Genomic DNA, 14,165 nt, shown 5'->3' with positions numbered 1-14,165 from the left:
GTCAAAACTCTCACACTAAAATACACACTCAGCAGTGAATTATATTAAGCAAGACCAAAGTGTCTAACAGTGACTGATGATATATGCAAAATGTACAGGGTAAAGTTAGAAACCTTTCATATTTGCATATCCTGAATTGTAGCTTTAATGAAGTTCCTGTTGTGGTTAATTTTCTTGCTGACTTAAAAAATACCTGTCCTAAAAAAAACAGAAGTACAAAGAAAACCTACTGAAAATGCTGCTGATTGTAAAAATATCAAAACTAAGCCACAAAACTGATTAATGGTCAATATACACTTTTCATTCTTGCTCAAATCCAGTTAAAATATGTTAAATTCTGAGGCCCCTGGGTTACTCAGTCGGTCAAGTGTCTGACTTCGGCTCAGGTCATGATCTCACGGTTTCTGAGTTCAAGCCCCACGTCGGGCTCTGTGCTGACAGCTCAGAGCCTGGGGCCTGCTTCAGATTCTGTGTCTCCCTCTCTCTCTGCCCCTCCCCTGCTCGCTCTCTCTCTCTCTCAAATAAATAGACATTAAAAAAATACACTAAATACCTACTTGCCCTGAGATAGGCACAAAATCATAACAGTAAGATAAGACCCCAGTAATGCAGGAGCATATTAAACTATAGGAGAAGGTCAAATAAAAATTATACACACACACACACCCCTACCTCTATAATAACATGCATAATGTGATAAGACTAAAAATACAAGGTTTCTGAGAGTAACAATTTAGAGATTATTTTAGGCTACAGAGAACTGGGAAGACTTCTTAGAGTGAGATCTCAGCTGTTAGCTGAAGATTAGAATAAGACTTCCACCAAACCAAAGTGTGAAGAGAAGTGTGAGAATCCATGGAGGAAAGATTTTGGGGAGAAGGAACAGTTAAAGGAGACTATGAGGTATGTTTAGGGATTAAATAGACCTTTATTGACGGCCTTTTACATGTATACGTGAGGAATATATAGACTAGAAAGGGAATCCTTCCACAATCTTCAGAGGGCTGGTAAATGCGTCACAACAATCCTGACTGACCTTTATTATGCAAGTATGAGGACCACAGTACAACTGAATCAGACAATCTCAGAAGTAAATCACCAAAGATTGTCATTTCACAAGTGAGGAAACTGATATAAAGTTACTGATACAGACTTGTGTAACTGCAAATCACTGTGTTTATGTCATTCATATTATAGATATAAATGGGCTTAAAATATTCAGTAGAACTAAAATATTCTAGGGGCACCTGGGTGGCTCAGTCGGTTAAGAATCTCTCAGGTCATGATTTCACGGTTCATGAGTTCAAGCCCTGCATCAGGCTCCACACCGACAGTACAGAGCCTGCTTGGAATTCATTCTCTCTCACCCTTTCTCTCTGCCCCTCCTCTGCTTGTGTGTTCTCTAAGTTAAAAAGAAAAAAACATAAATAAATAAAATAAAATAAAATAAAATAAAATAAAATAGAACTAAAACATTCTAAAAAAGCAAGCAAGTACGGTGTTATGAGTTCTCTACTTTCAGGCTCATTGTCACAAAGCCCCCTCTACATAGAAAACAGATTTTTTTACACCTTGTTTTAAAAATGAGTTTAATAATTAAATAAAGATGTATATTAAGATCATAGCCATTAGAAAGGCCATTATCAAAAAAAAAAAAAAAAAAACAGAAAATAACAAGTACTGACAAAGATGTGGAGAAAATGAAACCTTCTTACGTTGCTGGTGAGAATGTACAAATCGTGCAGCCACTACGGAAAACAGCATGGAGGTTTCTTAAAAAACTAAAAATAGAAATACCTTATGATTTAGTACTTCCACTACTGAGTATTTGCCCAAATAAAATAAAAAACAATAAATCAAAAATATATATGCACCCCTATGTTTATTACAGCATCATTTAGAATAGACAAAATATGGAAGCAACCTAAGTGTCCACTGATAGATGAATGGATAAAGAAAATGTGGCATATACATACAATGCAATATTACTCAGCCATAAAAAAGAATGGAATCTTGCCATCTGAGAAAACATGGATTGACCCAGAGAGTCAGATATGAGTCAGATTGAAAAAGACACATGCCATATGATTTCACTCACGTATGGAATCTAAAAAATAAGTGAACAAAGAAAAATCAGAATCAGACCTATAAATAACAGAAAACAAACTGATGGTTGCCAGAGGGAAGGGAGGTGAAGGGATAAATAAGCAAAATGGGAGGAAAGTGGGATACAAGCTTCCTATTCTGTGATGAATAAGTCATGGGAATAAAAGGTACAGCATATGGATTATAGTTAATGATATTGCAAAAGCACTGTTTGGTGACAGGTGGTAGCTACACTTGTGGTGAGCATAGCATAACATTAAGAGATGCTGAATCACTATGTTGTATACCTGAAATTAATGTAACATTGTGTATCAACTATACTCAAAAAACTTAAAGCATAAGAAATCTGAGCTTAAGAAGGTTTTAAGGATAAAAGTTCATGGATACTGGATCACATTCAGCTCTAAAAAGCAAGTAACCTAGGGGGCCACTGGGTGGCTCAGTCAGTTGAGCACACAGCTGGTGATTTTGGCTCAGGTCATGATCCCAGGGTGGTGGGATTGAGCCCCACGTCAGGTTGAGCATGGAACCTGCTTAAGATTCTCTTTTTTCCCCTGTCTCTGTCTCCTGTGTATGCTCTGTCTCTTTCTAAAAAAATAAAAATAAAATTAAAAGCAAGTAACTTATAAAAGTTAAAGAATCAGCTCCTCATTGGACTCTTCATCTTTTGTACTTTAAAAAGAGAGAAAGAGAGACAGAGTGTGTATTGAAGAACATTCTCAGATGACAAAGATAAAATAATTCTGTACCAACAAAGCTTACATTTTGGTATGAGAAAAAAATTTGTAAATATGTAAAAATTCAGAGAATGTATTTTTTCAGGCATCCCAACTAAGAAAAATAATTAAGAAAAGGTTCTAACTAAGAAAAAACAAACCAGAATAAAAGATGTGGTAATAGGGAAGATGAAGAGAAAGGATAATACTATAAGCAATGAAACTTCCAGTTTCTATTATATAATACACATTTAAATAATAACCAAATGTCTAGGAATGTATAACTTGTATGATAAAGACTCCTGAAACAAAGACTATATCATAAAAGAAATTTTAATAAATTTCTAAACTATACAAAGTAAAAGAGTTGTAGACAGGTGAGATGAAGGTAAGCAGAAGTAAAAATACTTCCAATATCTCACAAGTAAGAAGAGGCTCAAGGGAAAAAAAGAAGAGGGGCAGAAAATAAAAGTACCCTTAAAAGCCTCATCTCTTCAAGGTCAAGGAGCTGGCAAGGAAAGCAATGAGCATCTTTTGGGGGAAAAGAGTATTTTGTTTTCAGGTAACTGCAGAGAAACATGTATCAGTCAAGGTATAATTTTAATGTCAAAAGTACTTATCAGTATAAAGAGAAAGATTATATAATTATAAAATATACAGTTTATGATTAAAATATAAGAGTTACAAACTTGTATACACAAAATAACATAGCAGGTAAGAAAGCAAAATTTGCTAGAACTTTAATAAATTTATTTTTAAAAATAGAAATATACAGTAATTTCAGTATACTTTTTAGAATAGACAAATACAGTTGGAAAGAATATAAATTTAATTATAGTATCAATTAACATGATTTTTAAAAGCTACCTTGTAACCCTCTAACCAAAAACAGATTTTCCTATGTTCACTACCATGACTTATCATAAACATGGTCATAATGAAAGTTTTAATTAACTTCAGAGATATATACCTTAAAATTTTCAAAAAAAAATTACAGTATCTTTCCTTAAAACCTATGACACTAGATAATCTTTGGATCAATTAGGAAATCAAAAGGGAAATTATGCTCTATGTGGTAAGCTATGACAATATATAAATAAAATCATAATTAAAACCCATGTGATCCAGTAAAATTTATATGCAGAAGTAAATTTATGGCCTTAAAGAATTTTAATATTTTTAAAAGACAAGAGAGAAAAACACTTAAAAAAGAAATGAGAAAAGAAACAAAATTTATCAAAATAAATTAGGAAGAAGAAACTAAGAGATATTACTTAAAATTCATAAGAAGTAAAGACTTTATAGAGAACATAAATCAAAAAGGTAGCTCTTTGAAAGATGATTAAATAATCAGAGTCTAATGAGTGGGTGGAAAAAAAATGGAACAAGAGGAGTGAAAACTCACAAGATTCAGAATGAAAGAGAAATACAACCACAAGTATAGGAGATAATTAAGAAAACAAGACAAATTTTAAAAAGACAAATGCAATTTCATGGCAATTCATTTCAAAACCTGAAAGAGAAGATGATTTCCCAGTAAAATAGAAAATATCAAAATTGACCCAAGAGAAATGAATTGAGTAGAACAAAACACCATAAATTAAAGGTAATTAAAAATCTACTATAGAAAAACATCAACACTGGGCTGGGTTCTCAGTAGATTCTTAATCTTTAAAAAAAACATAATTCTAATAAAAGTCAACCACAGAAAAATACAAAAAATGTTCCAAGTCATTTTATCAAGTAAAAATAACTTGATGCAAAAATCTAATAAAGGTACTAGTACATAAAATATACCCATAAGCTGATTTCACTTTAAAGTTAAATATGATTCTAGGGGTGCCGGGGAAACTCAGTCAGTTAAACATCCCACTCTTGGTTTCAGCTCAGGTCATGATCTCCCAGGGTTCATGAAATCAAGTCCCACGTTGAGCTCTGTGCTGACAGTGCAGTCTACTTGTGTCTGTACACATGTGTTCTCTCTCTCTCAAAAATAAATAAACATTAAAAAAAAATTAAATGTAATTATAAATTTAAAAAAATAAAATTAGACAATAGAGTCCAGGCACATGTCAAAAATAATATACTACTATAATTTATTGCAGAAATACAAGTGGTTCTTTTTTAATCAACATAATCTAATACATCAACAAATTAAGGAGAAAAAAATCGTATCATCGTATCATTAGATGCTGAAAAGCATTTGATACAATTCAGCAACCATTTTTTAAATGTTTATTTATTTATTTTGAGAGAGAGAAAGAGTACTGGCAGGGGACAGGGGCAGAGAGAGAGGAGAGAGAATCCCAAGTAGGCTCCATGCTCAGCACAGAGCCCAATGTGAGGCTTGATCCCACGACTGTGAGATCATAACCTGAACAGAAACCAAGAGGATACTTAACTGACTGAGCAACTCAGGCGCCCCTCAGCTTTTTAATAAAGCTCTATGGAAAAAAATAAAACAAAAAAATTAAGCATTTCTGAAAAAAAGAACAGTAGTAAGTGTCATATATAGCAAAACACAATAACCATTTCAAATAAAATTAAGGTTATATGAACATACAATAAATTTGTACATACATTGTACAGAGGTATGTGTGTTTATGTATAGGTCAAGAACTTGCTTCTATATGGAAATCTGATGATCTGTGGAAGAGATCCAGTGACAGTGGTTACTTTGAGTACAGGGTGGGAAATGAAACGATTAGGGAAAAGATGGGAAGGAGACTATTCACAGTTAATTTTTATTATTTTAATCATATGAATCATTGAATCATCACTCATTCAATAAATCAATAAATAAAATTAATTAAATTAGGGATTAGAACAGGAAGCCCACTAACCCCTTTAAAATTCAACAATGACTTAAAGACTATAGGGACTAATTAAGACACGAAAATGAATTAACTGGCATAATATCAGAATGAAAGAGAAAATACCTTTTTGTTAATGACCTGATGGAATACTTAGAAAATGCAAGCAATTATAGTAAAAGAAAATTGAAATAAAAATAAATTATCAATAAGAGGTATGATACAATACAGTTAAAATTTTAAAAAGTTCTCAAAAATAAAAAATAAAAAAATAAAAAAAATTCTCTAGTTTAGAAACTAACACATACAAAAATAATGGGAAAAATATTTCATTCACACTTTTTCCTAATATTTATACATGACCGTATTGAGAAATAATGCCAAAAGATTTGTTTTTTTTTTTTAATTTAAAAATAGGAACTTAAAGTTATAAAGCAAAAAGTCCAAGAATCACCAAAAACCTGAGCAAAAGGAGAAAACTAAAAATAGACTTCACTGACATATATCAGAATACATTCAAAAGACAATAATCAAATCAATATGGCACTGGTTTAAGAATAGACACACAGATGAGTGGAACAGAATAAAAGCCTTAAATATAGATTCCAGCACATATGAAAAAATGTACAAGTCAGAAGTTAAATTCTACTTCTGCAGTAAAGGATAAATTATTTTTTCAAATGATCATCACAAAACTGATTATCAAGCAAAAAAAATAGATCTTTATCTTACATTATTTATTAAAAAAAAAAAAAAAAAAAGAGCTCCAGGTGGGATAAAGAAGAACAAGTGAAAAAAATAAATCACAGCAACACATTCTACAGTAAAATTTATAAGATGGTATGTCTTTTAAACAATCTTAACAAAGAGCAAAAACTTGAAGAGACAGGCAGACATAAAAGTTCAAAATTTCCTAGACATAAAAAGTGAAAAAAGCATCAACAAACTAAGCAATTAAACTGGAAAAAATATTTGACATGTAGAGACAGAGCAGATTCAAATTATCAAGTTTATAAAAAATACTCAAACTTACTAAAAGTGAAATAACAATTAAGTGGTTCTAATGAGACAGCACTTTAGCAAAAATTTAGAAGACTGATAATATCTCAAGAAAGTACTGTCATATTTTATCATGTAAATGAATTATGACATCCTTTTGTGTATTTTTTTAAAGTTTATTTATTTTGAGAGCAAGAGCACACAGGGGAGGGGCAAAGAGACAGGGAGAGAATCCAAAGCAGGCTCCGCAGCTCAGTGCAAGGCCTGATGAGGCAGGGCTCAATCCCACGACAGTTAGATCATGACCTAAGCAGAAATCAAGAGTCAGACACTTAACTGACTGAGCCACCCAGGTGCCCCATTTTTGGAAAGAAATCTGGTATCATGTATAAAATGTAAAGTACTTCCTTCTACCTGTAACCTACCAGTCCAATTTCTGGGAATCTATCATACAGAAATAAAAGTAATCATATGTAATATATACAAAGATGTTTACTGTCACTTATTTTCCAATTTCTTGTCTGTATAAACAGTATTATTTGTCTCTTTCTTTCTTTCTTTCTTTCTTTCTTTCTTCTCTTTCTTTCTTTCTTTCTTTCTTTCTTTCTTTCTTTCTTTCTTTCTTTCTTTTTTTTTCAAGATAGGCTCTATGACCAATGTGGGGCTTGAACTCACAATTCTGAGATCAAGAGTCACATGCTCTACTGACTGAGTCAGTCAGGCACCCTAAGCAGAGTTGTTTCAATCAATACAGGAATGGCTGAATAAATTACAATATACTCTGATCAATTAACACAATGCAATCATTAAAAAGAATAAATCAGTTTTACTAAGTGACTTGGTGGGGATCTGCACAATGCAGTTGACGACTGAAAAAAAAGCAACATGCAATCAAATGAGTATAATATGATCAGGCTTAAAGAAAAAGAAACTACAGAGGCACCTGGGTGGCTCAGTCAGTTAAGCGACTGACTTCAACTCAGAGCATGATCTCACGGTTTGTGAGATGGAGCCCCACATCAGGCTCTGTGCTGACAGCTCGGAGCCTGGAGTCTGTTTCAGATTCTATGTCTCCCTCTCTCTCTGTCCCTCCCCCACTCATTTTCCCTCTCTCTCTCTCTCTCTTTCTCTCTGAAAAATAAACATTAAAAAAATTAAAAAAAAAAAAGAAACTACAACCAAAAAATCACTTTGTATGTTATGTCTTATGTCAGTGTGTATACCTATATACATACATAGACACATACCTAAGTACCTGAACATAGAAAAACAGGTAGTCAACAGATAATGGAGTTGGGATTAAGGACGGGTATGTGTATTTGGAATATGATCAGGAAGGATAAATGCATCTATGCAATAGATACACATACACCCACATTTATGTAATAAAATTATAAAAATTCCTAATATCAGAAATGGACTCGGGGCGCCTGGGTGGCGCAGTCGGTTAAGCGTCCGACTTCAGCCAGGTCACGATCTCGCGGTCCGTGAGTTCGAGCCCCGCGTCGGGCTCTGGGCGATGGCTCAGAGCCTGGAGCCTGTTTCCAATTCTGTGTCTCCCTCTCTCTCTGCCCCTCCCCCGTTCATGCTCTCTCTCTGTCCCAAAAATAAATAAACGTTGAAAAAAAAAATTTAAAAAAATAAAAAAAATAAAAAAATAAAAAAAAAAGAAATGGACTCAATTATCAAATGATTAATTTAGGGTTATCAAAATACTACACAAAGTCAAGTTGAGCAATGAAGAAGCCTACTATCAGCATTGTTGACCCTTGAAGAAAAATAAAACCCAGAAAATCCATTAGGAATAAGAACCTGTAGATGCTGTGTAATCCACAGGTGGTAAAAGGTTGTTGTTATTTTTTTACCCTACATTTTCTCTTTAACATAAAAAGTAGTAACTGTAGAAGGTAAAGGAAAAGGTGAATTTCAGAAGACCTATACTATAAACGGTAAGTCTGCCTCTTACTCCAAACTCCTTTTTCTCTTCCACTTAGACACCATTCAGTTTCTTCATACATCTTAGTACAAGAGTGACTATAACTTTATGATAATTTCCCAGAAGAAAAATTGTTATAACAAAGAATATGTACATTTTAAGTGATGCTAGGTTTTGTCAAATTGCCTCCCAAAAAGGCAACAATTTATACTCCCCACCTTCAGGTAATGCTTAATTGTGAATCCAGTACATCCAGTGGCAATTTACAATCGAATTTATACTTTGCAGTTCAGCTTGTATGTTCCACTCAATAATAGTAAACACAGAAAGGACAGAATATTTAAATCAAGGAAGAAAGGGGCGCCAGGGTGGCGCAGTCGGTTAAGCGTCCGACTTCAGCCAGGTCACGATCTCGCGGTCCGTGAGTTCGAGCCCCGCGTCAGGCTCTGGGCTGATGGCTCAGAGCCTGGAGCCTGTTTCCGATTCTGTGTCTCCCTGTCTCTCTGCCCCTCCCCCGTTCATGCTCTGTCTCTCTCTGTCCCCCCAAAAAAATAAATAAATAAATCAAGGAAGAAAGAAAGAAACAAGGAGTGTAAGGCTTTAGGAAGAAATCAAAGCATAAGAAAGAGTGAAGAGTTAGCTTAGCTGTACCAGAGGCAGTAAGCAAGCCATCAAGAGGAGAGATGACAGGGGACATTGCAAACATCAATTAGTGACCCTTTAGGCCCAGATTTGGATACCAAAAAAGAATTCTCAAAAGTTTAAAACAGCCATTACAGAGCTCTTTTTACTGCTCTTTCAGCATCTCACACAGAACCCAGTGCTACCATTTAAACTATTTAAAATAAAGCAAAAAATATGTTAAAATACAGAGGTACACAAGTCTCATGTTTCTGCAAGTTAGATGCTGTTAGTATTTTCAATTTACAGACTGTGAATTCAAAGAATTTACTAAAGTGAACCTCCTTCCTGACTAGATATACAGTAAACACACACACACACACACACACACACACACACACACACACACACACGAAGCTAAAAAAGGTCTTAAACTCTTCTAAAGTGAACATCCCTTTCCCTTAGCTCTCAGTCCTTCTGTCCAAAGATAAATACTGTTAAGTTTCCTGTGAATCCTTATAAAGATAAAAATTAAGAAATAAATATACTTAGCCCTGCATATAGCTACCATACAATTCCTTTTTTAATGGTGGTTTTAAAATACTTTTATTATGACAATTTGCAAACATGTACAAGGGCAGTTAGAACAGAGTAATAAATGCTCAAGTGCCCATCACCCAGCTTGAATAATTAAGAAGGGAGGGGAGTTGTTAATTATTTTCAAGTGAATTCCAGACATCTTAATCATTTTAACATACAATTCTTAGCAAGCCTGAATATCTGGTTTCCAAATCCAGAACAGATTAGACACAGAAAATTAGAAAGTGGTTGGGAGTGTTTAAAAAGGCTTTACCACGGAAAAAAAAAATCACAGCTGCCTGAGAAGAACAAAATAAAATAAATGAAAACAACTATTCAATTATAGATACACATAACACTAACTCATCAAAAAATTAAAGTCATGTTTAGGGTCTTTGTTTTAAAAAGGCAGGAAAGTATGTGATACACTTGTTTCAAAAGTTAAAAATGGTTAAAAGTTTACATTTTAGGAAGTTAATCAGAAGGTGTTTCACTTATGCTAAACAATTTCCCCCTGAACAATGTTGGGTAAATGAGGATTTACTACATTTAGCTGTGATTTGAAAGGCAACTTACAGAGTTCTGCAGTGAAGAATGCTTGGTGACTAGAGGAAAACAGAACCACAGATACTGCAAATTAACTCATCTAGATTAGAATACTAACCTCTCAAATAATGCCTCTAGGTAGTTTAAAACTGTAAATAACAACCACTACCACTATTTAATGTTTACTTCCCTGGGCCAAATACTTACTGGTTAAGTATTTTACAAATACAAACTCATTTAATCTCACAATTCCCTGAGGTAGGGAATTAAGACAAGACACTACTTGCCCAACGTCAATAAACTAATGGGACTTCCCTTTTCTTATTAGAACTGTACTATAAGTACTTGTGTTGGGCTTCATCTTTCTGCAAGTATAAGTTTAGGGATACAATTTTTTATCATTTTTCTGGGGCAATGTTTCACTGTGATAGGTACCATGCAACAAGTTCAACAACAGACACACTACTAAAAAAAATCTAGTATTTACATCAAGTTTTACTCATTATGATTCAGGATTAAAGGATATTGTATACCATGGAGATTTTTATTCCAAAATAATTATTACATATGCTACTTGTCAAATTTTTAAAGACCTATATATACTCTTGTGGCTTTTCTTACATTTCCAGTGACAGGGAAGTTTAATGGAGAGATTTGCTGATAAAGGTCTTCCTTTTATAAAATTCTAAACTGTTTCTTAGAACTTCAATCCACTCATCTGGCTGGATCAATACAGACTAAATTTTACCTTTTCTCTCCCACAAGGCAGCCTTTTAAATTATCTGCAGAATCTTGCAAAGAGTCTTCATGCTAAGTATTCCCAGTCCTGATTCCAGTTTGACATGGTTTCCTCATTTGTCATTATCCTGTCTTCTCTTAAAAAGTGGCTCCCCAAATTTGACACAACACTTCTGCAAAGAGCCTAATCAGAGCAGGATACAGGTTTTCTGGTACTAGACCTAAAACAATATTACTGTTTTCCATTACCAAGTCAATTTTGTGTGTACTAAATTTCCAGAAAAAAAAGTTTCCACACATTCATTCATGAAGCAGTGATTAAATATCTATGATGTTAACTGAATAAGGCTTCTTTTTTATGCCAAACTTCCCTTTCCTAAACTCAGGTTTTTTTTTTTAACAAAAAAGCAAAATAGTTTCACTTTTGCTTCTTCTTCTAAGCAAATATTAATCTTTACTATATATGATTAATATATATGACTAATACTAATCAGCATGTTATATATTTATCGTATGTGTCTATTACCTGTGTCACGATTGCCAATTATCTGTACCAGCTCCTAAAGCAGTATCTGGAACACAACAGGCACTACAGTTATTTGTTGAACTAACTCATGAATAGACAGAAGAGGGTAAAACATTCATATTTTTTATAGCTTCTTGGAAGGAGTCTCTAGGCTACTATACTTCACTGTTAGATGTTGAAGCATTATCAATAAACACAATTAATCAGAAAAGCCACATGACTGCCACATGCCCTCTAGAATTTACTATGGTCATCTAATATAGGAGTTAAAGGTTTTGATTACTTTAAGATATATGGTGGTTTTTGATGTTACCTTCAAAATATTACTTGCATTTCTCCATTCTAAAATAATTATATAACCTGAAAATAAAAATATACATTGTTAATAGAAGGTCACTAGTAAACTCTATTTAACTATGCTGTGAAATGTTAGGATATGCTTAAGTCAGAGGCTGAGCCAACCTCTCCGCCTTTATATGTGGCCTCAAATGTATTGGACTCCAACCAGAGGCACCTTTATGTTACAGTCGGTTTAGATAACACTTTCTTGTGGATTTATATCTGAAAGAGTTGTAGTTCCAGATTTTATTTATTTGAGTTCAAAACACATGAAGCTGTTTTCATTTATTATCATACTGTTTATATTATACTATTTTGCATTCCTTACTATGAAAGTCTCAGGGTGTTTGAATCTCATGGGGTTGTTAATGTTAAGTTACACATGATCCTACTTCATTCTTACTGAATTGCAGTACAAATATATTGTACCACGTCAGTTTAGGACAGGTGTTCCCAAACTGTGCCATGCATCAGAATTAAAAGCACAGAATCCCTAGCCAATTCTGTACCTACTGATCCCAAATAATTGAGGGTAGGGGTCCAAGAATACTTTTAAACAGCTCCTGGAGGTAATGCTGCTTGGAAACTACTAGTTTAGAGAACAAGCAAGAACTCTAATACCACAGTGCCAGAGAACAAGAAAGAATTAATATGGCAATGTCATACCTGGTGTATAAAATATAACATCTAGGCATAAAGACAATTTTGAGAATAATGTCATCCAAAATATTTCCTATTATTTCCCATACCAATCAATACTCTAAGCTGAGTACTTAATCTTATTCATAATTGAAAGCAAATTTGGTAGAATTCTACTTCACGACAACAGGAAGACTTATTTTGAAGGCAAAGTCTATCATCATTATATATATATTTTTAAGTAGGCTCCATATCCAGTGTGGAACCAAACACGGGGCTTGAATTCACGACCCTGAGACCAAGACCTGAGCTGAGATCAAGAGTTGGAGGCTTAACCAACTGAGCCACGCAGGTGCCCTCATTATAAATAATTTTTAAAGTTTGTGTACTATCATTCAAAAATGGAACTACCCCCTGGACTAAAACAAATACATAAAAAAATCCCTATTGACACACATCCAGAGTATTTTGATATTAAAATATAACGATTTACTCACAGAACCAATTCACATGCCTTGATCCACGGCTCAAACATTCATATGGCTTTGAAGCCTCTATTTTCTTTTGCAGGCAAAGGGTATAACATACTGATAAACAACCTCCAGAGCAAACCCTTGTGGTTCTGCATTTCTAAAAGATTCAATATTTTCTTCCCATTTTTGCATTTCCCCTATCCCAGCAGTTTTCCAAAGTTTAATAAATAATTATAGAATTGGCATAAAGGATTTCATTAAGCTACACTGAAGTAAATCATAAAATCTTAGATTAAGCTAGAACAGATGTTAGTGTTTTCCAATCACCTCTATTTACAGATGAAAACAAAAATCAGATAATAGGAGCCAGAAACCCTGACTCCCAGGTTAGTGTAAAAAATCCAACATAGTGCTCTAGAAACTTAGGGTCTATATAAATGCGTGTCATTTAAAGGTTTTGTTGAGTTCAGAATTGTTATAAACATGCCAACGGAAGCTGTCCATAGTTGGTCCTGGGCAAGTATTTCTTGGAAAGGGATGAATAAAATTCATCATATTTTGCGAAACAACATAAGAAAAACTACACAACAAGATAATTGTTTGGTATTCACTTTCCCTGTAGGCACTTCTTTTTATGCTCAATCCTGCAGTACCTTGTATTCATTTATGCTTTCAACAAATATTTACTGAGCATCTACTACATGTGAGAAATTGCACTGGGAAATACAGCAATGAACAAAATCCCTATTCACATAAAGCTTACATTCTTGTGATGAAAGGCAGGCAAATTAAAAAAAAAAATCAAACATACAGTATTTAAATCATGGTAGGTACAACAGAGAAAAATAAAGCTGGGAAAGCATTTAGGGATTGTGGGTGGTGGGGTTACAATTTTAAATAGGGTGCTCAGAGAAAGCCTCAGTGAGAAAGTTAAATCAGAGTAAAGACCTGAATGAAGTTAGGAAGCAAGCCATGTAGATAAAGGGGAGAAAGCATTTAAAATCAAGACCCTGAGGCAGAAACTGTCTATCATGTTCAAAGAACAGCACCGAAGACAGCGTGGCTAGAGTTGCATGAACAATAGAACACGAAATCAGAGAAGTGGGAGCTACCAGGAGGCCCAGATCAAAGAGG

At 34.0% G+C, this 14,165-nt stretch overlaps 1 protein-coding gene across 11 annotated transcripts in view; it reads right to left on the bottom strand.

Annotated features, from left to right (window-relative positions):
• The window catches only part of HMBOX1 (homeobox containing 1), a 206,234-nt gene that overhangs the window by 132,958 nt on the left and 59,111 nt on the right, over positions 1-14,165 (bottom strand). For 4 of the 11 annotated variants that reach the window (XM_045461786.1, XM_045461720.1, XM_045461769.1 and 1 more), the window contains exon 2: positions 5,403-5,468. The exons of the other annotated variants lie outside the window; for them this stretch is intronic. The gene's annotated coding sequence lies outside the window, so the exon portion shown is untranslated. The remainder of the gene's footprint in view (positions 1-5,402; positions 5,469-14,165) is intronic. 11 annotated transcript variants of the gene reach the window in all.

Source organism: Leopardus geoffroyi, chromosome B1, assembly GCF_018350155.1.
Source record: "Leopardus geoffroyi isolate Oge1 chromosome B1, O.geoffroyi_Oge1_pat1.0, whole genome shotgun sequence".
Taxonomy (NCBI): domain Eukaryota; kingdom Metazoa; phylum Chordata; class Mammalia; order Carnivora; family Felidae; genus Leopardus; species Leopardus geoffroyi.
The sequence above is the reverse complement of the archived record's forward strand: the minus strand, read 5'-3'. Positions and strand labels throughout refer to the sequence as shown.